General features: G+C 43.5%; 1 long non-coding RNA gene across 6 annotated transcripts in view; it reads right to left on the reverse strand.

The window, feature by feature from the left end:
* Positions 1-21,542, reverse strand: part of LOC308482102 — a 193,971-nt gene that overhangs the window by 12,561 nt on the left and 159,868 nt on the right. For all 6 annotated transcript variants that reach the window (XR_013989011.1, XR_013989012.1, XR_013989013.1 and 3 more), the window contains one exon: positions 3,811-4,067. This is a non-coding gene — a long non-coding RNA (uncharacterized lncRNA). The remainder of the gene's footprint in view (positions 1-3,810; positions 4,068-21,542) is intronic.

Genomic DNA, 21,542 nt, shown 5'->3' on the forward strand with positions numbered 1-21,542 from the left:
TCGCGAAAAAAAGGCACACGGTCTCCACTCTGACTCCTCCTTCCCTGGCTGCAGAAGCACCGCCCCAATCGCTCTGTCTGATGCGTCAGTTTCCACTCTCATCGGTTTTTGTAAATCCACATGCAGGAGTTGTTGTTCCGAGGCGAAGGCCCTTTTTAGTTCCTCAAATGCTCGCTCCGCCTCCTCAGTCCAAACGAACTTCTTCTTACTGCTGAGACAGTCCGTAATGGGCGCCGTCAGGTGGGCAAAGTTTCGGATGAACTTACGATAGAAGTTCCCAAATCCTAGGAACCTCTGCACATCCTTCCTTGTTTTGGGTGTTTTCCATTCCAGCACCGCCTGGACCTTGCCGGGATCCATGGCCAATCCCTTGTCTGACAGGCGATACCCCAGGAATTCCACCTCCTTGGTATGAAACTGACACTTCTCCAGTTTCACCCACAGCTGGTTGGCTTGCAGCCTGCTCAACACTTCTCTGACGTCTCTCACATGCTGCTCCTCATCCTCAGAATACACCAACACGTCGTCTAAGAAGGCCACACAATTCTTGTAAAGCAAAGGCCCCAGGACGTGGTTCATAAACGATTGAAAGCACGCGGAGCCTGCTTGTAGGCCGAAGGGCATAACTAAATATTCAAATGCCCCCAAAGGGGTGAACATGGTGGTTTTCCATTCATCCCCCTTCCTTATTCGTATCAGGTTGTAAGCCCCCCTTAGGTCCAGTTTAGTAAAAATCTTTCCCTTCCTGACCCTTGTCAAAATGTCGTCAATCCTGGGCATAGGGAAGGCCACTGGTTCTGACACTGCGTTTAAGGACCTGAAGTCACACACCAGCCTCGGCTTGTCCGTGTTTTTTTTATCCACAAAAAACACTGGGCTGCCCCCCACCGCCCTGGACTCTCTGATGAACCCTCTCTTCAGGTTCTTGTCAATGAATTCCCTTAGCTCCTGCATCTCTCTGTCTGACATGGCGTACAGCTTGCCTACAGGGAGCTGTGCCCCAGGGAGTAAATTGATTTGACAGTCAAAGGGTCTATGCGGGGGTAGTTGGTCAGCTTCCCTTTCGCTGAAGACGTCGCGGAGATCTGCGTATTGTCGTGGTACCTTCACGTTCTCCGTTACTTCAGTCCCTGCTAGGGTGGCTTGGGCCCCTGCCAAACCCTTTCCCTCTTTGCAGTGTTCTAAGCAATGTGCTGAACCAAAAGAAACCACTCTCTGATGCCAGCCCACCAGCGGATCATGTAACGCTAGCCAGCTCACCCCCAATATAATGGGAGCTCCTCCCAAGGTGGCCACATTAAACGCTATCAGTTCGGTGTGCCTTGCCACCTTCATTATCATTGGGACGGTCTGCAAGCTGACTTCTCCTCCCAACAGCTCCCTCCCATCGATCGTGGTCACCTGCAGGGGGTTGCTTAAAGGGATCGTCTGTATCTGGTGTTCAGCTGCAAACTCTTTGCTCATGAAATTGCAGGAGCTGCCTGAGTCCAACAGCGCCTTTATCTTTAGAGGGTGTCCGTTTGGCAGCTCTAGCGCCACTTCTATCACTAGGGCGGGTTTAGGAGGTTCTGGCGTGGGCACTTTCACTGCTCTTTGGCCTGGCTGCTGTGCCCCGACGGTGGCAGCCAGGCGTTGGCTTTTACTTGCTCCGGTATTTCTTCCTCTTTTCCCTCCACAGCTCCTACCATCCCTTGCCATTCCTTCCTCTGGGGGCAGACTCTGGCAAAGTGACCTGGCTGTTGGCAGAGATAGCATTTCCGGGTGCCTTTTCCCTCCTTCTTTCCCCCCTCACTGGGCTTTGAAACTGCGCGCGCGCGCGCTGTTCCGATTTCCATCGGCTCTGCCGGCGGGAAAGTTGGCTCTGGAATGTCTGGAATGCGGAACTCCTTCCAACGTTCCCCCTTTCCTTCCCGCCTCTCCAATGCTCTCGCCTCCTGGCGCGCTCCTATGGTCAGCGCTGATTTGTCAGCTGGTCCATAGACTCCGCCCTGGGCGCCCGGGAAAGTTCGTCTTTCACAGCCGAAGAAAGCCCTTCTTCAAAGAGCATTTGAATGGGTTCCGCCGATAGATCCCACCCCAATTTATGGATCAACATGGTGAACTCAGTCCAGTACTCACGGACAGATCGGCTCCCCTGTTTGCAAGCCATTAACTGTCTGCGCACCACTCCCTGTTCAATATCGCTGGAAAACATCAGATCCATGGCGCGAAAGAACTTCATCGTGTCCTTTAGGACGTCACTATTCGCTGCCATCAGGGGTCTAACCCAGTCTCTCGCCCCCTTTTCAAGATGCCCAATCACGAAAGCCACTCGTGATTCCTCGTCAGGGAATTCATCAAACTGCAGATTGAGGGCATATTGCATCTCTGTCCGAAAGCCATGATAGTCTTTGGGCTCCCCCCCAAACTTCTGCACCAATCCTGGTACCTTTCTGGCGAGCTGGGTGGCTTTCCCCTTTTTGTCTGCATCCTGAGCCCTCCTCTCCTCAAGCCTCGCCGTCTGCAGCGCTAGCTGGACCTCCAACACCCGGTACCTTTCTTCCAGGCTTGGACCCGCTCCAGCTCCTGCTTCTCCGGTTCCGGCTGGGTTGCTCATGATGCCTTCTCCTGCACAAGCTGCTTTCAAAGACTGTCGGAATGCTGTGATGGGATGATGAGCTGCTTGTGCGTAAAATCGTATCCCCTCAGAGTTTGTTCAAGTCCACAAACCTCTGTCTGTGACGGAGCCCCTCAGACATGGCTCCTCTAGTCACTAGCAGATTCCGACAGTGGTTGCTTTCAGAATCGCTTCCAACATAAAAGCTCCTTAACGGAAACACGTCTTCTGGACTCTCTGCGTGACAGTTTCCGGCGAGGAGTGGGTGTCCCTACAGGAGGTCCTGAAACCTCCCCACTGTTTTCGCTGGAAGTGTCTCTGAGCCATCCCTCCAGCTCACTTTCCCTCAGCTCAGCTCCTCTCCCCCTACTGGTTCCCTCTTCAGCTGCTGAGTCTCTCTCAACCTGTGTGAGCCCTTTCACCTCCCTTCCTTCCGATGGCAGTTCCCTGACACTAGGGCTTGCTGATCAGAAGGTTGGTGGTTCAAATCCCCGCGACAGGGTGAGCTCCCATTGCTCGGTCCCTGCTCCTGCCAACCTAGCAGTTCAAAAGCACGTCAAAGTGCAAGTAGATAAATAGGTACCGTTCTAGTGGGAAGGTAAACGGCATTTCCGTGCGCAGCTCTGGTTTGCCAGAAGCGACTTAGTCATGCTGGCCACATGACCCAGAAGCTGTCTGCGGACAAACGTCGGCTCCCTTGGCCACTAAAGTGAAATGTGCGCTGCAGCCCCAGAGTCGTCCACGACCGGATTTAAGGGTCAGGGGTCCCTTTACCTTTACCTTTACCTTTGGCCAATATGTCAAACAGTCAGTCAGTCAAGTTTATTGCTTATAGCTAAAGGCTGCTGCAATGTATACAATGTCATTCAATAAAATATATACTAGTTTGATACAAAAACTTAAAACATTTGTAGTGTCAAAACATGACCTAATCTGCACAAAGCTAAAGAAACTCCTTAATATACAAGTTGAAACATTAGACAATAAAATTTATAAGCTAAAATCACCATGGGGCCACTAATATATTAAAAGTAATGTTAAATAATGCAATAGACAATTATATACAAGGTTTAGTGATAAAGATGCAGCTTGGTGCAGATGGGGTCAAATAAATTCATCTCCTTTACAGTTGATAGCTATCTCGGCTATATAATTTCTTCTAATTTTCCTGGCGGCAGTTGCAAAAAGTGCTACACGCCAGGTCACATACTTACCTATGTCTGCGAGGAGATAAAAATCATGTCAGAAGGATTCTGGCCAGGGTACCTTGTCATTATAGGTGTCAAAAACCATTCTCTTGCTTCATTATATAAGGGGCAGCGTAAGGTATAATGCGTAAGGTCCTCTAATTCAGGGCACCCCCTAATACAAACAGTTTAGCCAATATGATGCTTTCTTGATGTTTGTCCTGCAGGATGGGGCTGGTATGAGTTGGACTCCAAAGACAACTTGAAGGTGCTGCATTGACTACCTGTAGGATATAAATAAATAGCATTTTGATGATAGCCATTTCTCAACTATGAATGAACTGTATTCCCATACATTATCAAAATCACTTCTGAAAACGCTCTTGTTCCTTTTTAGGAGTGGATCTAAGTGGATCCTCAAAGGAACTAACTCTTTCCAGAAAATTTGCTCTGGTGGCACACCCTGACTGGAATTCATTCCTCGATTGCATGAGTAGAATCCTCAATTTGTGCTTAGTGTGTTGACTCAGCAAGGCCAACAGAAGAGAAAGCAGATGTCTCTGCATATCCATAGAGAACAATCTGCTGAGAAACAAGATGTCAGTTTGGGTAAGAACAAAGCTTGACATTCAAGGCATACTAAGAGTCATGTTGTGAAAGACCTTAGGATGTATGTATGTCTAGGGGGGTGGAATACAGCAGAGTCCACATCATCCCGAGCAAGTCATAAAGCAGATGATGTTGCCAGTGTTTCATCTGATAATGTGAACCAACAGCAAAATATCTTTGGGACTGGCACATGGCAGGGTGGCCTATAGCCATCACCAGCAGCCATATGTTTTGAGAGAATCTTAATTTCTGTCAGATCACGTTGCATGATATGAATGGTTATAAAATAATAATAGAGTGTATGCTAGTGCTGTAGCTTATGTGGAAAAACTCTTGATAACTCTTGATGAGCACTAATTAGATTGGATCCAGGCACAATAGCTAGCTGGTCTCTGATTTGAATGGTGAATGATGAGGAACTAATTAGACCAGATGGATGCACAATGAGAGAGAACTGCAAAACCTACCCAGAAAACTCTGAGAAGGCTTCAAGGGTTGTCTAATGCAAATTCCATTGTGATCACAGGATATGCTATGTATCATCCCAAACAGATGCTCATTCGACATTATATAGTTGCTAGCTGGTTCCCTAAAGCTGCTCCCAGCCAAATATAATGCATGGATCTGGTCTAGGCTAGTGTCCATCAATTCCTCATTTAAACAACAGGGCTTTTTTCTTTTCCTCTGGGCTCTTGCTCCTTGAGTACCTCTATTTTTCAAGAGGATCTGAGAAACCATAGAAAACCTATGTTAGTTTAGGAGCAGAGGAGACTGGTCCATAGGTAAATAGGGGCATTGCTCCAACAACATCAGTCTGCCCTAAGCCAGCCCTAACCAAAGTGGGTGGTGCTGGTGCTGGTCATCACCTTCCTCTTCCTTAGATCTCAGTGTTGACTTTGTAGACCTCAACAGGGAGGAGAAGGAGGGCAAAGCCAGAATTAGTTGGCTCTGTGTCTCATTGGCTCTGGCTTCACCTACTGTTGACCTTCTTGCCTTTCAGCCCACCAGTCCCAATGGATCCCTGCCCCCATTATTTAGGACAATATTCTGCAGCTTCGAACATTTAAATAATAATGCACAACAGCAACCACATATTGGATTATTTCATTTCTGGAATTTTAAAAACAAAGTTTCATATTGAATTTTGTAATATTTTGCGGGTACATTAAAACTATCAGTTCAGAGATCTGTAATGATGACCTGGTTCAGAGAGAGATTTCCCACCATTTTTTCTCCCTTTGAAGCATACTGGCAATTACAGTCATAGCCTGAAAAAGGTACATAGCCTGAAAAAATTACAGTACATAACCTGAAAAAAGGGGTGTATTTGATGTTAGGGGAGAGGGTAGTATCTCTGGTGTGGATCATTCCATGCTCCTTCTAGGGTAATTTGTCTGCCTTTTCCCTCCATCCAGTACTCTGCTCTTATCTGTGGCTTCAAGAACTGTCAGCATGTGACAGTGCCACACTCTGGGAACAGCTTTGACTGGTTGGCTAAACCAGGTGTGGGTAGCTGATGGGTCTTAAATCCTTGGTCAGTTTGGGATTTGTCTATCTCCTGCATACAAAGACAGGTTCCAGTGGACTGACCAATGGTGGCTCCAACAGTCAAGGAGGCGGTCTCTGCACATGCTGTAGAGGGAAGTGAGGGGCAGATGGGGCTTGTTGACCTGGGAAGGTAGCCCATCTAGGAAAAGGAAAACTCTGATCCTAAATCTCTACTGCCTTGTGGGATATCTTCAGGAGAAGAAAGGGTTCAGGAGTTAACCCTACACAAATCCAGAGTGGAGTCTGTAAGATGGTTGGCTGGTACCACATCCACCTCCTTCCAGCAACTCCTGCAGCCCAGCTCATGCCAAAAATATTGCTTTCCTTTGGACCACATCTGTGAGGCCAAGACAGCAGGCGGTCTTGTTTTCTGGGCAGCCCAGGACCTCCATACACACTGCCCAGGCTTGCAACTCGAGGAGGGCAAGTGAATACTGCTAACACAGCAGTTTGACTTCACCCCGGAGGCACACTCCATTGTCTCTTGAGACAGACAGATGCCAACAACAACAACAAGAGCCTGAAGAACTCAATCTGAAATACCTCTGGTTCATACATCTTTTTCTCCCTGCAATCCTAGCCCATGGAGCAATGCCTTGATAAATCAGACCTACTTTTGTGACTTCTGAACTCAGCACCAGTAGTTAGCATTAGAATGCTTCTCATATGCTTCTCATATATTTTGTACCCAAACTAATACGTGTAAACCCACAAGTGTTCCTGTAATTTTAACAAATGTTTATGCATTTATACCACAAAATTCCTATACACTGTCACATTATATATTCCAGGGAGTTACTTTTTAATAAAATGTCTGTCTTCATTAAAAGTGCATTAAAATGAATGAGGGTAAAAATGATGTTCAGTGAGCAATTAGGCTGATTTAAGTGTACTTGACAAGAGTCTGTGAAAAAATAATAATGAAGTAGCAAGTCAGTGTGCTCTTGCATAGACATATCAAAACAGATTTGAATAGACACTAAAGCACAGGCACACACACAAAATACACATAGTTAAAGGAACAGCTCCATATTACTAATTGTGTTGTGTACTGCTAATATATTTTCATGATAATAGCACTCACACCAAGTGTGTGTTGAAGGGGGGAAAGCAAGTTGTTTAAAGTGGCAGCTTTACATTAATATTTTTGAGACGTGGCTTTATTACATATCCACGCACGGTACCCGATTTTTAATGAACTGATTAAGTACGTAAAGGCAATTATTATGCTGCATAATGAAACAATATGCACTTGTAAAATGTTATTACCAGAAAATAGTTATAAATGGAGCTTCTGTTACCATCGCGCTGTTAATTATGAGGAAGCATTACTGCTTATTTTGCTCACATAAACCAGGAGCACCTCGCAAATGCTGATCAGTTACACTATTAATTATGTGAATCAAGATGTATTATAATACGCGGCAAAATTCTGTTACACTCAGGAGAGATTCAGAATTGCTTCGGTGACAGAATTCTCTCCACCGCCATTCCAAGCCATGTATGTTTATCAAAGTGTGTTATTTTATTAGTAGTATTAATTGAATTTATTAGATGCTTTTTCTTGCTGCACGCAACTCAAAGCATCCTTAAAAAACAAACAATAACCCCACACATTCATTAAAACCAAGGGGGGCATTAAACACACACACACACACACACACACACACACACAGCTTTAAAAGACCACAGGTTAGCTGTAAGGCTACACTTTGGGCTGAATATCCCAAGGTAGTCTCTCTCTTCTTACTCTAGAGTTTCTCCTGCCTCAAATTCTTGCTGAGATGTTCATACACTCATTCTTCTCCTTCAGCATAAGGTAAGTTCAGCTAGGGTTGCCTTATTTGAAAAAAGTATAATTCCTGACACCCGCAAAATTGTTGAGTCTTTTTTTTAAGGAAACAACCAAAATTGAGATTTTTTGGGGGAACAAACCCAAACTGTTGAGCTTCCCCAAAAAACCTTCCTCCAAAATAGTAATTTTAAGCTTTTTGGAGCTGTTTCCAGTGTGTTTTCCATCATGATGCCATACATCCACATTTTCCCTGACTTTGCCGATTCGTCAAAATTCCCCCGACGCCATTTTTACAACTCAAACCAGGACATGTCACAAATTTTTCTGATGTAGGACAAGCCTAGTTCAACCACCAGGAGTGAAAGAGCTAGCACAAACATCCCAGTGATAGTGTTGATTAATTTGGTGACAAAACTGTGACACTTACGATTTACCATGATGTTCACCATCTGGCTCTAGGGAGAGTTGGCTCAGTTTCTGCTCAGGCCTGCCGGCAAACCCCACAGTGTGGTTGGTGAACCTGACCTGTACTAAGATGCTTACAGAGGCATTTGGGGAGACATTCTTGGCTTCTCTGGAGTTCCTCAGAGACTCTTCCATGCTGGAAGTAATTTTAACCCCATCCTTATAGAAATGGAACCTTTGCTCTGTGTGGCTCTCAATGCCAGGAATCCATCTTTGTTTGCCACTCCAGAAAGAAGATCCACTGTCAGCACCAGGGAGAAGGATGTGGAATGTATGTAGAGTACTCTTGGGGCCAGTTCAGCAAATTCTGCTCATGCTGAAATGTGGGAGCAAATTTGGTGTTGTGTGATCCAACAGCTATACCCGTAAATCTAGGTTTGAAGGCACTTTGCCAACATATTTCATCTATCACAAACAAGGGATGATGGCAAATATGCACATTTGAATGGGATCACTTGATATGTTATAAATACCACACAGAAAAGTGGCAAAATTGGGAACAGGACCAATTTTAAAACCACTCTAAGAATTGTAGCTCTGTGGAGAGAATAGGGGACTCTCCACATCCTGAACAAACCACAGTTTCCATGATTCCTTGGGGGATGCCATGTGTGTTAAATTGGTATAATTGATATGCTTTGCATGTATAGTGCGGATGTGAACAGAGTGCTTTTCAAACCCCTCAACAGCCGGTTTTCTGCTGTAAATATACAAAAAGGTTTGGGGTATAGCTCTGTTTGGGGGGGAAAAGTCAAATAAAATAAAATTTCCTGGGGGGATTAAAAAGAGGGAGAGTTTTGGATTGGAATAGTTTGCTTTTGTAACGCATGTGTATAAGAAAATGAAAGATGCAATGCTGTTATCTCAGTATGCTACTTTGTGGAACTCACGGTAGTTTGTTTAACAATAAGTATGTTATCCAAAAATAACTAAAATGCAAAGAGGGGAACATAATCAAGGAACAGTAGTGTTTATTCCTTAAAAACAACATGATAATATATTTTTATGCATAAATAAATGCAAAATGCACTTAGGAAAGAATTACGATAAATATTGGTTCACAAGGCCAATGCTAGCTGACCAACAGCATGGAAATGATGTACCAGAGGTCTATAGAAGTTCAATACGTAACTTTGGGAGAACAAAGAGGTTGATGGATTGGGATAATCAGTCACTTAACATACTTCAAAATATTTTCATTATGAGCTGATTTCCAGACAAAAGATCAGCAATCCATGGGAGGGCTTTACCCTGAAAGTCACTCTAGAAATATTTAATAATAAAGCACTTAATCATTACACTTCATTTGAGGACATATATTTTGAAAAGTGTAATAACTATACTGTAACTTCCCAGTCCTGGCAATGTGGTCACACACACTGTGCAAGTGTTGTCAGCATGTTGTGGTGCGTGTGCACTCCTGGATGTCGTATGTGCATGCTGTGGGCTGTGTATGCACAGTGTGGTGACATTGCGCAGCCCTGGCTTCATAAATTGTGAGGACAAGGTGGCACACATGCGTAGGATAGTTCCGAGGGGATCACATTGATGTGGTGAGAAAGTCAGTCTGCCTTCACTGTACATAAAATGTCACATGTGATGTGTGCTTTCATCCCTATGGGCATTTGCTCAGTTAGTGTAATCTTTCCCTTCTTTTTTGGGGTGGAAAGATTGTCGAAGTCAGTTGTGTATGCATATGTGCACTTGGCTAGACAAGCTATCCACCCAAAATTCCACATGATTGTTTGTTGAGAGAGACCTGCTTTCTCCGCAAAAGCCCATAAGGCTTCCCTGGTGAGTGAGATAGCTCTATGATTGTCATTGTGGTGGACCAGAAAGACAGTAAATTCCTGAGCTACGCAATAACTTATCATTTAAAAGTCCTTCAGAGAAAAAGTAGCTCTATTTCCTTGTGCTTTGCATAAACAAGTATAACCATGCACATTTCCCCCCTGAACTCGGCAGAGGAACGAAATGAGTTGAGCATTCATATTATTCTTCAAAGACAGTTCTCAGCAAAGTCCCATTATTCTTCGGATATGCAGAACCCCCCCTCCCCCCTCCCAAGCAGATAAACAACACCCGGATGAATGCTTATTTTGGTATTTCTATTATGATTTATAAATTCCCCCATTCTCTCTCAACCCTGCACATATTTATTCAATTTGGGAAATGATCCCGAGTCTGTAATTGCCAGAGCTAGAAATCCTTCATGGGTCAAAGGACATTTACAACCAATATGCTGAATTTGGGAAACAGATAATACACCTGTGATGAGGTTTATTCCAATATTGTGCCGGGTAAAGTGAACAGTGTGCTAAAGCCTTTGTGATAAACAGAAGACATTTCAAGTATTTCTTGGAGGAAATAAATATATTTTAACTCTGAGGGGCAAAGAGGCCATAGAGTTTGACACCAAGATACCTGAGACTGGGTAAAGGAAAACTGATTATTCTCATAATAGAAACATTTGAATGCTATTTCTGAGAAGTCACCATTCAAGAATTAAATTTTAAAATATCATTGCCAAAAGGTAGATCAACTTGTCCTTTCAAAAAGCCCACATACTTTGTCTTACACTGCTTGCTGCCTCTTACTCCAGTTCATTCCAAATTGAGGTCTTCTGAGCAGCAATTTCATTTGCAGCTTCTTCAAATAGCCCAGAATGATCAACTTGCGTACTGAAAGCTAAGACTAGTAGGATGGTCTATATTGTGATCAGGCAGCTGGTGGGCAAGAGGCTAAATGAAGCCTCCATGGATTTCCATTGTGGCACCCAATATAGCTGTCAAGGACTCTCACACCTTTATTTGTCACCTCCAGTATTTTATTTTATTTTTTTCTGTGCAGGGCAAGAGGCACAGGCAAATCACTGTTTAACAAACACACACCAGCTGCTCACAAGTGGTTCACATGCAAAATTAGAAGAGTGCTCAGTTAAAACATCTGTTCACACCAGGGAGGGTAGGTTAAGGGATTTATATTATATTATATTTTTTTGCCCACATTTAAGCTTATGCATGTTTAAAAGAAGCCTGCTTCTTGGGGGAAAAGCAATGACAAACCTAGACAGCATCTTAAAAAGCAGAGACATCACCTTGCCAACAAAGGTCCGTATAGTTAAAGCTATGGTTTTCCCAGTAGTGATGTATGGAAGTGAGAGCTGGACCATAAAGAAGGCTGACTGCCAAAGAATTGATGCTTTTGAATTATGGTGCTGGAGGAGACTCTTGAGAGTCCCATGGACTGCAAGAAGATCAAACCTATCCATTCTGAAGGAAATCAGCCCTGAGTACTCACATTGCTCTGTCCCAGCTTCTGCCAACCTAGAAGTTTGAAAGTATACCAGTGCAAGTAGACAAATAGGTACCATTGTGGCAGGAAGGTAAATGGTGTTTCTTTGCGCTCAAACCAAATACTCAGACCACACCCTTGGAACCACTCACATGCAAACATCACTAGCTTGCGAGAGTGTACTGGTGTACTGAGTGGGCCTTGTTTACCCCCCCCCCCGTGCCCTGCAAGCAAGTCAGAGAGCATAAAAAAACTATTTTTGCTCAGGGTCTGCAAACCCTCCTGCTGAAATCCCTAGCTGCTGTCTAGTGTAATAGGTTCTCAGTCAATCAGTGCTTCCTTATATTCTTCCTGCAGTTTCATTATCAGTTAGTTTTATTATCTCCAGCTCTTCCAATACCTTCCCAATCAATTTGACTTCAGTCAATTTTCTGTTGTCTATCTCACCTTTAGCATATAATATCCACACTATTGTGAGTAGACATAATACCTGCATTTGGGGTTCGTTTTTCATACTATATTCAATAAATAATAATAATAATAATAATAATAATAATAATAATACTATACTATACTATACTATACTATGCTACACATATTTTTAAATATAAAAAATATGCTCATGGATTCATTGAAAACCCTCATTTATCACTTTAGTCACCATTTCTCCAGATCTCTGGGAGATCACTTCGTTTTCTCTCAGTTTCTTATTTATCCAATCTAAAGGAGCAATTGTACAGCAAGATTTGTTGGAATAAATAGAATAGGATCCAGCTGAGCCAGGAGTTTCCCAATGCAGTCAGGCTATGCTGACTTAACTCCCTTATTTTCTCAGCCAGAGATAAACCAGCATAACTCCCCTATGCCAGCTCAGCCAGGACCTAGGTGGCTGAACCAGTCCTTGTGGATTTTAAGATGGCATAAGCCCTGAAAAAGGTCTGTTCTGTAAGTCAGGTGGGACCAGAGAAGATGAACTGAGGCTGGATCCTAAACCAGTTCACCGCGGTCATGTAAGGCTAGCAACCCAGCTTAAGTTAAGCTGAAAAAAGGGTGGTGTAACTCCAGCACTAGTTTAAAAACCGGGTTTCTCTCTGCCAACATTAGGCCAGCTCAGCCAGGAGTAGCTCTGCTGCTGAACAGAGTTTGGATCTGCAGTAACTTTTCACGGGCTTAATTTACACCAGCTTGATTTTCAACAGGTTCTTGTGTATAGGATTGCTCCCTCAAATTCCCTAAACTCAGCTCCCCAAATCTCTACATACTTTTGTGATTTATTTATATCTAAATAAACTAGTCCTTGTGAAACTTTGTCAGGATTTTAGTGCCAATTTCTCCTGATATACATTTTTTTTTGTATGCAACTTTTGCCTAACATATACATTTTCCCTAATGTGATGCATCTGCGTATGTTATTTTCATAAATATATGCATCTTAAGCAAACCTCATGCAGATTCTGTACAATATACTTTTGGACAGATTTCTTGGCTAGAGAACTGCATTACAAAATATGGAGAAGTGAATTTTAAAGGATAGTTGAAGTTTGGTTCACATGTGTTTTTGAAAGTGTGAAATAGTTAGGTTTCCCTTTAAATGCAAACTCAGCCGAATTTCTCTCCCATCTGCACCAAAGCCGTTTATTATGAAATAGACCTCCACTTTGTGACAATTTCTAGAATCATAAAAGTTTACTACAACCTCTATGGCTTCAATCAGATATATTAACTCCCTGATGTATAATTTGTAATGAAGACTTGTGGATAACTAAAGGATATGCCACACGTTGGCCAGAGAAACTCAAATAACAAATAAGGCACTCAAGAGGAATAATGCTGAAGAGTGCTCAAAACATGTCGATTTTTATCAACCACCAAAAGATCCAAACAAGTCAATAGAACTCATAGCTGGAGTTTTCATTTTGAAAGATTGAAATGAGATATACTGTGTATATAAAATCACCATGGCAAGAAATCTACAATCACTTTTCAACCAGAAAAACCCCAACCGTTGATTAACTTTTGATATAAAGGAGATTTGCTAACAATTAACACTGAATACAGTTGAGTTTTCAAGCAGTGGTTTTTAGACTGTATTCCAGGGAATCCAGAGGTTCCATAGAAAATTAGCAAGAGTATCAAACTCAGGTAAATATCAACCCTTTTCGGGTATTATTATCTGAAGACAGTAAACACGTGAAAGGGAGCTGCAGGGATGAATATGCCAGCTCCCCCACTGTTACCATTTCTACTCCCTTCCAATTCATGGAAGATGACAGTCTGAATGGGGAACATTTTGCATCCCCCTGCATCCTGGAACCAAAGATGGGATTCAATGGTCAAATATAGGAGACATGTAAACAGTTCACTCTTTTCCATGAAGCTTTATTTTCCTGTGACATTCTTTATGGTACAATATATATGTGTGTGTGTGTGTGTGTGTGTGTGTGTGTGTGTGTGTTTGTTGGTACTGTTTTCTGCAACTGGAAAAGAAGGGGTGCCAGAGGATGCAGAGTTCCTGCAGCATGAAAATCAGATCACAAAAGTGTCAGGTAGCGTGGTCAGTCAGAGAAATTCAGTCCAAAGGTTTTTCAGTTCAATAAGTTCTGGGAAGTCGAAATGCAGAAAGGCAGGCAGACATGTTGAGCATGCTGCCAAACTTTTATGAGCATAGAGTTGGCACCATAGGTGCTGACTCCTAGGGTCTGTGGCAGTTCCCCCACCCCCCAAAAAAGATTTTTTTGAAGGCGGTAGGCCCCTCCAATATTCAAAGGATGTCACACAACATAACGTGATATCACATCGGGCCCCCTAATCCTCTCAAGAAGCTGGCACCTCTGGTTGGCACTCCTGCAAAGATTTGCCCCCTTTCATGACGAACAGTGGGATTCTCATGCACTGTCAGCCTTAAATATGGCATTTCAGGTTGTAAGAGATTTAGAAGGAATATTGGCGAGCTATGGAGTGAAGTCATTACCATAGCTTTTTTTAAGGCAATGGGTTGATGTTCACACAGAACATAAAAGACAAAAGCTGTCTATAAAACCTCAGGAACACATTGTGATTAAAGAGGTTTTAGTTTAGGGACAGTCCCTTTTAGGTAAAGAAGACTTCAGAAATATTGGTGCTTAAAAAGAAAAGAAAAGTGGCCAGTACTTGAAATAATAACTAGAAAGCTTAAAAAAAGCTGTTGAGGAAATAAATATGTTATCGTGGGTGTCAGTTGCCTTAAAGTGTGAGGATTTCATCAAATTAAAGCCACTTGCAGAATGTTACGAAATGTGATATAGGTAGCATGGAAAGCGAGGTGAAACTCTTGCCAAAAGCAATTAAAAACTATGTAACAATAAAGAACAGAAGTCCAAGATTGAGAGCTTGCCTCCGTTACATTAAAAACAACGCCACAAATTAATACACACATGCCTGCATGTGTTATATAAGTTATTTATTTAGAATGCTTATAGCTTGCTTTTCAGCAGTGCTCTTAAACTTTTGAGAAGTCACAATTTTCAAAAAAACCCCAAAGAATCACCATCCTAATGATCACAACAAAACATCACACAGCAAAACAATGAAATGAGAGATAGATATAAACCCAGACACTCAAAGGGGGCACGCACATGCCTGCGTGTATGCGCGCGCGCGCGCGCACACACACACACACACACACACACAGAGTATTTTCACTTGGAATGGAAAAGAAACCAACGAAGTTGCTTGATGCACCTCATGATGGAAGGAATTCTAGATATTGGCTGCCACAACAGAAAAAGCCATGGCTGTCATTCAACCAAACAGTTTTGCTAGCTCTGCAGCATCCCTGTCTACTCCCTCTCCTGTCTTTGCACCCCTCTCATGTGCTCAGTACATATTTTATGGGGTTTCCAGAGAAGATTTAGAGACCATACATTGGGCATGCAAGGAGAGAGAGGAGAAGTTCTATTGCACAGAAATGCTTTCGATAGCGGAACTGCCCCCTCTTTTTGACATCATCTAGGTCTTAGCACACCCAGTTTTAAAAGTGAGTAAATTGATATTATTTAATTCCACTCTACAATGCATGCCTTTAATGTGCACAGCCAGAGGAATTGTCGCTTTCATAATGGTCACCACAGACCACCCTTCGCCTCTTCATTTTCCTATAGTTATTCACAATGCTTGGTCTGTGCTCTAATTCCTCTTGAAAACTAGCTAGATATTTCCCAAAGTGAAAAGTTTGCAGAGCAGCATTACTCTTGAAAGGGTCTATGTATCAATGGGCATAAAAGATACTGAACAATATAAGCACCAGAATGAAAGGATCAGTAGTGCGGCACAAATTTTCTCACTGTATCCAGCACAATAGCTTAACTTTGTATTATGGCATGATATAGCCATAGGCTATTAGTTGAATTCCTCATTTATAGTTTAATTTCACTGTATGTGGTTGAAAAATATGTGGATACATTCAGAAGTCATTCACTGCAATATTTTGGCATTTCTCCTTTGCCATGCCAAGGACATGGCATATATCCAAATTGAGTGCATCTGAGTTAATTTTGTCTCCCCTGATTCTTACAACTGCAGACAGATATCCTTTCTAAATAACTTTAATATGTGACTGTGTGCTACAAACAAATACCAAAGTTCTATTCCACACCATTTTCTAGTTTCATTAGAAACTTATGACTTTTGTAGCACGAGCTTTACTTTAAAGAAATGATTAACCAAATTGTACAGGAAGGTGTCAAAATATACCTAAATGCATCACTGCTAGGAACTGGTCCTGGGTGGATTATAGATAATAGATAATAGCTGTCATATGACTAGTTGATATATGTTAGGCAATAACTGGGTGGTGTGTGTCAAATATATAGTTGTAAGCTAGACATGCAATTGATTTGATTTGTGATTGCAACAGTGTTTTCTTTGAAATTAATAGCAATTACCAGCAGGAGAAATTTCCTCGCTCAATTGCCTGATTTTAGGTGCTACTTGAACATTTCCCCTTTGGTCCTTTCCAGAGTAGAATATTGCCAACTACAGAATCTGAAGTCTGTCATTTCCACAGATATTTCCATCTTACTGTGACACTGCATGTTCAATTACAGATATGCTGTTTTCACCACAGAGTTCTGGATCTGCACCTCACAGCTCAGGTTATTACCTGCAATAGACTCAGCTGTGCATTGTGCGCCCCACTGAGAATGCAGGCATCCTTGTTAACAGTATAATGCCGATCTGGTTAACTGTTGCACATCACATGCTTAACTGTGAAACATCAAGTACACCCACTGCTGCTTGATTTCTCTCCCACCCACCAGTTTGCAAAAAAACCATCCAGAATAATTTTTTGAAATCTGCTGCCCATTTAACATTCCTATCTGCGACGGCAAATGCAGTTTTCACATCAGGAACAGAAAGTCATGGATATTCACTGCATTCCCCTAACCACAGCTAATCTCTGCTTGACATCTACAGTTTTTTTGCAAGTGAAGTTAATATCACCTCGATAACATCCACATAATACCATCCTAACACTTGGACATGAAGCAGAGACATCAGGGCTTCTTTATTGGGGGCAGAAGCAGGTGTCCAAATGGCATTCTGCCTTGAGCTTGTGATTATTTTCCAGACAAATTACATTCAAGTATTAGACGAGCTCATAGCTCTGTCTATCACAGAGGCAGGATGAGATTAGGAGAGAAGTGTCTCAGGAGCGGCATGCACGCCTGTATTTTGATTGAAGGAGTGTGTGCGCGCAGGGTGGGGAGAAAATGAAGCAATAATAATCCTTCTGGTCCTCTCTCTTTCTGCAAGATGTTTTGGAAGAGCAAAACCCCCATGCTCTAATGAAATTTTATTTATCAGATTCCACCCTTCCTCCAAGGAATCTGAAGCAGCAAGGTCAGCCCTGCTTTAGACTAACAGTCGGCGGGAGTGCATCCCGTTTTGCTGTTTGAGGTATACAGGAAATGCACTCTGCCCTGCTGCTGCCACCACTATGTGCCCTGTTGCAGCTGCCCCCGGTCAAGAAGCAGAACCACCATCAGTATCGAGGTTGCGTCAATTTGGGCCAAACCCTTGCCAGGGGCAGAGCAAGGTGAGTGCGGTGGGGGTGGGACGCCCCGGGTGCCATCCCAGAGGTGATGGGGTTGACAAAATCCTGTCTGGCATGATTGCAGCTGCACTGGATCACACCCCCTGGCTGGGCCACTGCACCAGATCACACCCCCTGGCCTCGCCGCAGTGGCGGATCACACCCCTCGGGCTAGCCACCACAGCGGAATGCACCCTACGCCGGGCTGCTAGGCCAGAGTGCACCCCCTGGCTGGGCTGCCAGGCCCGATCATGCCCCCTTGCTGGGTGAGATCGCCCTGTCCCCCTGGGTCAGGAGTCGTGGGGGGCAGCGCACCATTACCCCTGCTCCAGGCTGGCAGGCAGGAGAAAGGACAGGAAGGAGGAAGGTGAGCAAAAACGGAGGCGGGCAGGAATGGGTGCTGCGCGCCCCCTCCCGTACCTCCCTATGGGCAGTTTGCCCTGCCCCAGGTGCCAGAGAGGCTTCCTCTGCCACTGATCCTTGCCTGCTGTGACTCATTCCCCACCACCACTGGTAACCTGAGTTGTTCGTGATGGTGCCTGAGTATTGATACCATACGAAGGAGTTACACAGGGGAGTCAGAGCATTTGGAGCTTGAGCATCTTGCCTTCATCACAAGGTCTGGCATGCCAACTCTAGGGGGGGTGAGGTTTGTTTGACCCCCTCAATATTCGTTGGAAGGGGTCCCGGTGTGTGTTGCACATGAGTGACATCACAGGCATTGCACATCACAGCTTCAGCGGCCAGCTCTTCCAGAGCACCCGGCCTCCTCCAGACAACATGAATTGTGTGTGACATCACATGTGTCAATCTTGGGAGCAACCTGGTGCCTCGCCACAAGATTGTGTGTATGTGAAAGGGTGGCTCCTCCTTGAATCTGGCACTGCATACCCTAAGCCCTGATGGCGTGTGTGTGTGTGTGGACCCTGCAAGCTTTAATCATTTGTGTTAAGATCTGTAGCTTTGAACATAGCGCTGCATTCTTGGAAAAGAATCTGCCCAAGTTGCACTGGTCACCGCATGACAATTAGTGTTTACTCTCCGATACAAGGGTATCACTTTGGACACCAGGTTATTAAGGGCCACAGCAAGTGCAATGACCTCAAATTGTGCTCTGCAGATATCCCCCCCCCCCTTTTGCTGGTGGCATAAATAAAGCAAACTTTGGCAATCAACTGGATAGAATCCTGAGGGGAGGGGGGACTGACTGTGCACTGTTTTCATAGTTATCACCTGAGCAATTTCAATAACATTAAAAAATCAAATTACTGAAAGTGTCTAGATAGCCCCAAGAGAACAAATCAGCTTCCTAATGGTTCTCATGGCAAAGGTGATTTGCATATCCACAGCTAATCAGAAAGTGGTTATAACGCGTATAGACAAGAACAGGATTGGCTAGCTGTTCAGCAGCAATAGATAATATTAAAAACTCTCTCTCTCTCTCTCTCTCTCTCTCTCTCTCTCTCTCTCTCTCAAAAAAAAAAAGAGGAAAAAAAAGACTGAATGCACACAAGAGCACAGCGTTTTACATATTGCAAAAACTGCTGAAGCCAGAGTAGTTGACTCATTGTCACAGGAGGTGTCAACCTTGGAAATGATGAATACAATGCCGTGTAATGTAACTTGTAGCTGCAGCATGTATAACTGTCACTGTATGAGGTGCCAACCCATACAATTTATAGAAAGAAAGCTGTGCAGAAAATTCTTAGGCATGCATAGCAATATGAACAGGGTGAGGACGGTGATGTGTTTTGGGCTGATATGTTTCTGATAGAGCCGCCTTCCTTAATGGATTAATTTACATATCTTTTTCCCCCCAAGTATCCATGGACACCAAGAAGGGACTGGATAGAATTATCCTCACCATGTGAGGGTATATTAGACTACACGATCCCCCCCCCCCCCCAGGAACACCTGTATCTCTGGACTTTTTAATGGTTCTACACTCTGGGTGAGTAGGGGTTATCAAAATGGTTAGTTTCTCATTTTTTCCCAAAATCAAATTCAGTTTTCCACATTTCTGCAGAAGTTTTCAATAAACAAAACCAGTCCTCACCAAAATTTATCAGCATTTTACTGTACTTCTTCAAATACACACTTTTTTTTTTGCAAAACCCCCATATATAACGGATTTGTCTATTTTTTTTTACTAACATTTTTATGTACACATGCATATTTGTATACATTATTTCCAGAGCTGCATCACAAAATTTGAACAAGTGTCATAAGTAGCCCTCTATACAATGCATTAGGTTAATCAAACATAATATGCTTCCCAATTTATGCACTACTAATACAAGCAGTATACATTATCATTAATGTATATGACACTTACATGCCAAAATAGCTTCTGAGTGGTTAGTAAGGAGTGATCTTACATACCACACAGCTGTTCCGTTTTAAGTGGGACTTCCTGGATTTACAGAAGTCACCCCAGCTTCTGATCCCAACCCCACATAGAACCGAAAGACACATGTTTTATGTTCCCATACTGTGGCACAAGTCCATTGGCTCACTCCAAAAGACATGCCAACGTACCTTGCCCCGGCATGTCTCCCACTCTACTTCCTCCTTCTGCCATGGCTTTCCAGCTGGCCTACATTCTCAGATAGCTCAGGCAGTAAAGCATGAGGCTTTTAATCTCAAGAGTTTTGGGTTTGCCTCATGTTTAGCCAGTGGCGTACCGTAGGTTGGCAGCACCCGGGCAAAAGTTTCCTGCATTGCAGGTGGTTGGGTTAGATGACTCTCAGGGTCCCTTCCAACTCTACAATTCCATAATACTTCCAGAAGCCCGCACCACACTTCTGGAAATGGCACCAGCTTTTGGAAATGGGGCACCAGCTTCTAGAAGTATAGCTTCACCGGCAGCAGGTAAAAGTACGAGAAAGGGAGGAAGCCAAGAAGGGGCAGGGGCAGAGTGAAAGGGGGCACGGCCTCTGTTGAGGTGTCAAAGGGTCCAGGTTATCCCTGTTCTGCCCAGACACTGAGGTCCAGCTCCGAGGGCCTTCTGGCGGTTCCCTCACTGTGAGAAGCTAAGCTACAGGGAACCAGGCAGAGGGCCTTCTTGGTAGTGGCACCTGCCCTGTGGGAACGCCCTCCCATCAGATGTCAAAGAGACAAACAACTACCTGACATTTAGAAGACATATGAAGGCAGCCCTGTTCAGGGAAGTTTTTAATGTGTGACATTTTAATGTATTTTTAATCTTTGTTGGAAGCTGCCCAGAGAGGCTGGGGAAATCCAGCCAGATGGGCAGGGTACAAATAATAAATTACTATTCCTATTTCTATAACTGTTCTGGAAAAGGGTGCAGTTGACACACCACCCGAAGCTAATGATTAAGCTGTCTTTATCACAGAGACCTCCCAGTTCTCTACGGCCAAAGATGATTCCAAGAGCACCTCAAACTGCATACCTGTTCTTTCAGAGAACAGGCAGGCTCCCCAGTTATTAAACCTGGGGACAGTGTCTCTTTCTTAGCAGGATTTAGCTTCAGTCTATGGACACAATCCTCTCCACCACTGCATCCAAACATGAGTTTGCTTCAGTTTCTTAAAATTATTGCCCTTGGCTTTTAGAGTTACCCTTTGCTTGTTTTAACAGTAACATTTCTGAAATGGATTTCTCCTCCCTGCCCCAATTAGATAGCCATTTTTTAAAGAACAAAACAAAACAACCAAACCATTTAAAGATTTCTCAGTGGCGGCAGCTGGCCATTCTTTAGATGGATCTGTAGGGTAAGCCTGTAAAGGCTTCTGCCACATTTGAGTCGTGAGGGAGAGAAACCAGATGTTTATTTTTAATGCACTTTTAAATATTATGTTCCATCTTAATCTATGCTATTACCAGTTCTTCCCAGGACCAGTAAAGAATGCTTGGAAATAGCTTGACATTTATGCATTTCCCTTTTGACATTATCAGGGTTAATTAAGTGATAACCTCCCCAGCAGTGGAAATTGTATGAGGCAATAATGT

Source organism: Podarcis pityusensis (genome assembly GCF_964106645.2).
Source record: "Podarcis pityusensis genome assembly, chromosome: 7".
NCBI lineage: Eukaryota > Metazoa > Chordata > Lepidosauria > Squamata > Lacertidae > Podarcis > Podarcis pityusensis.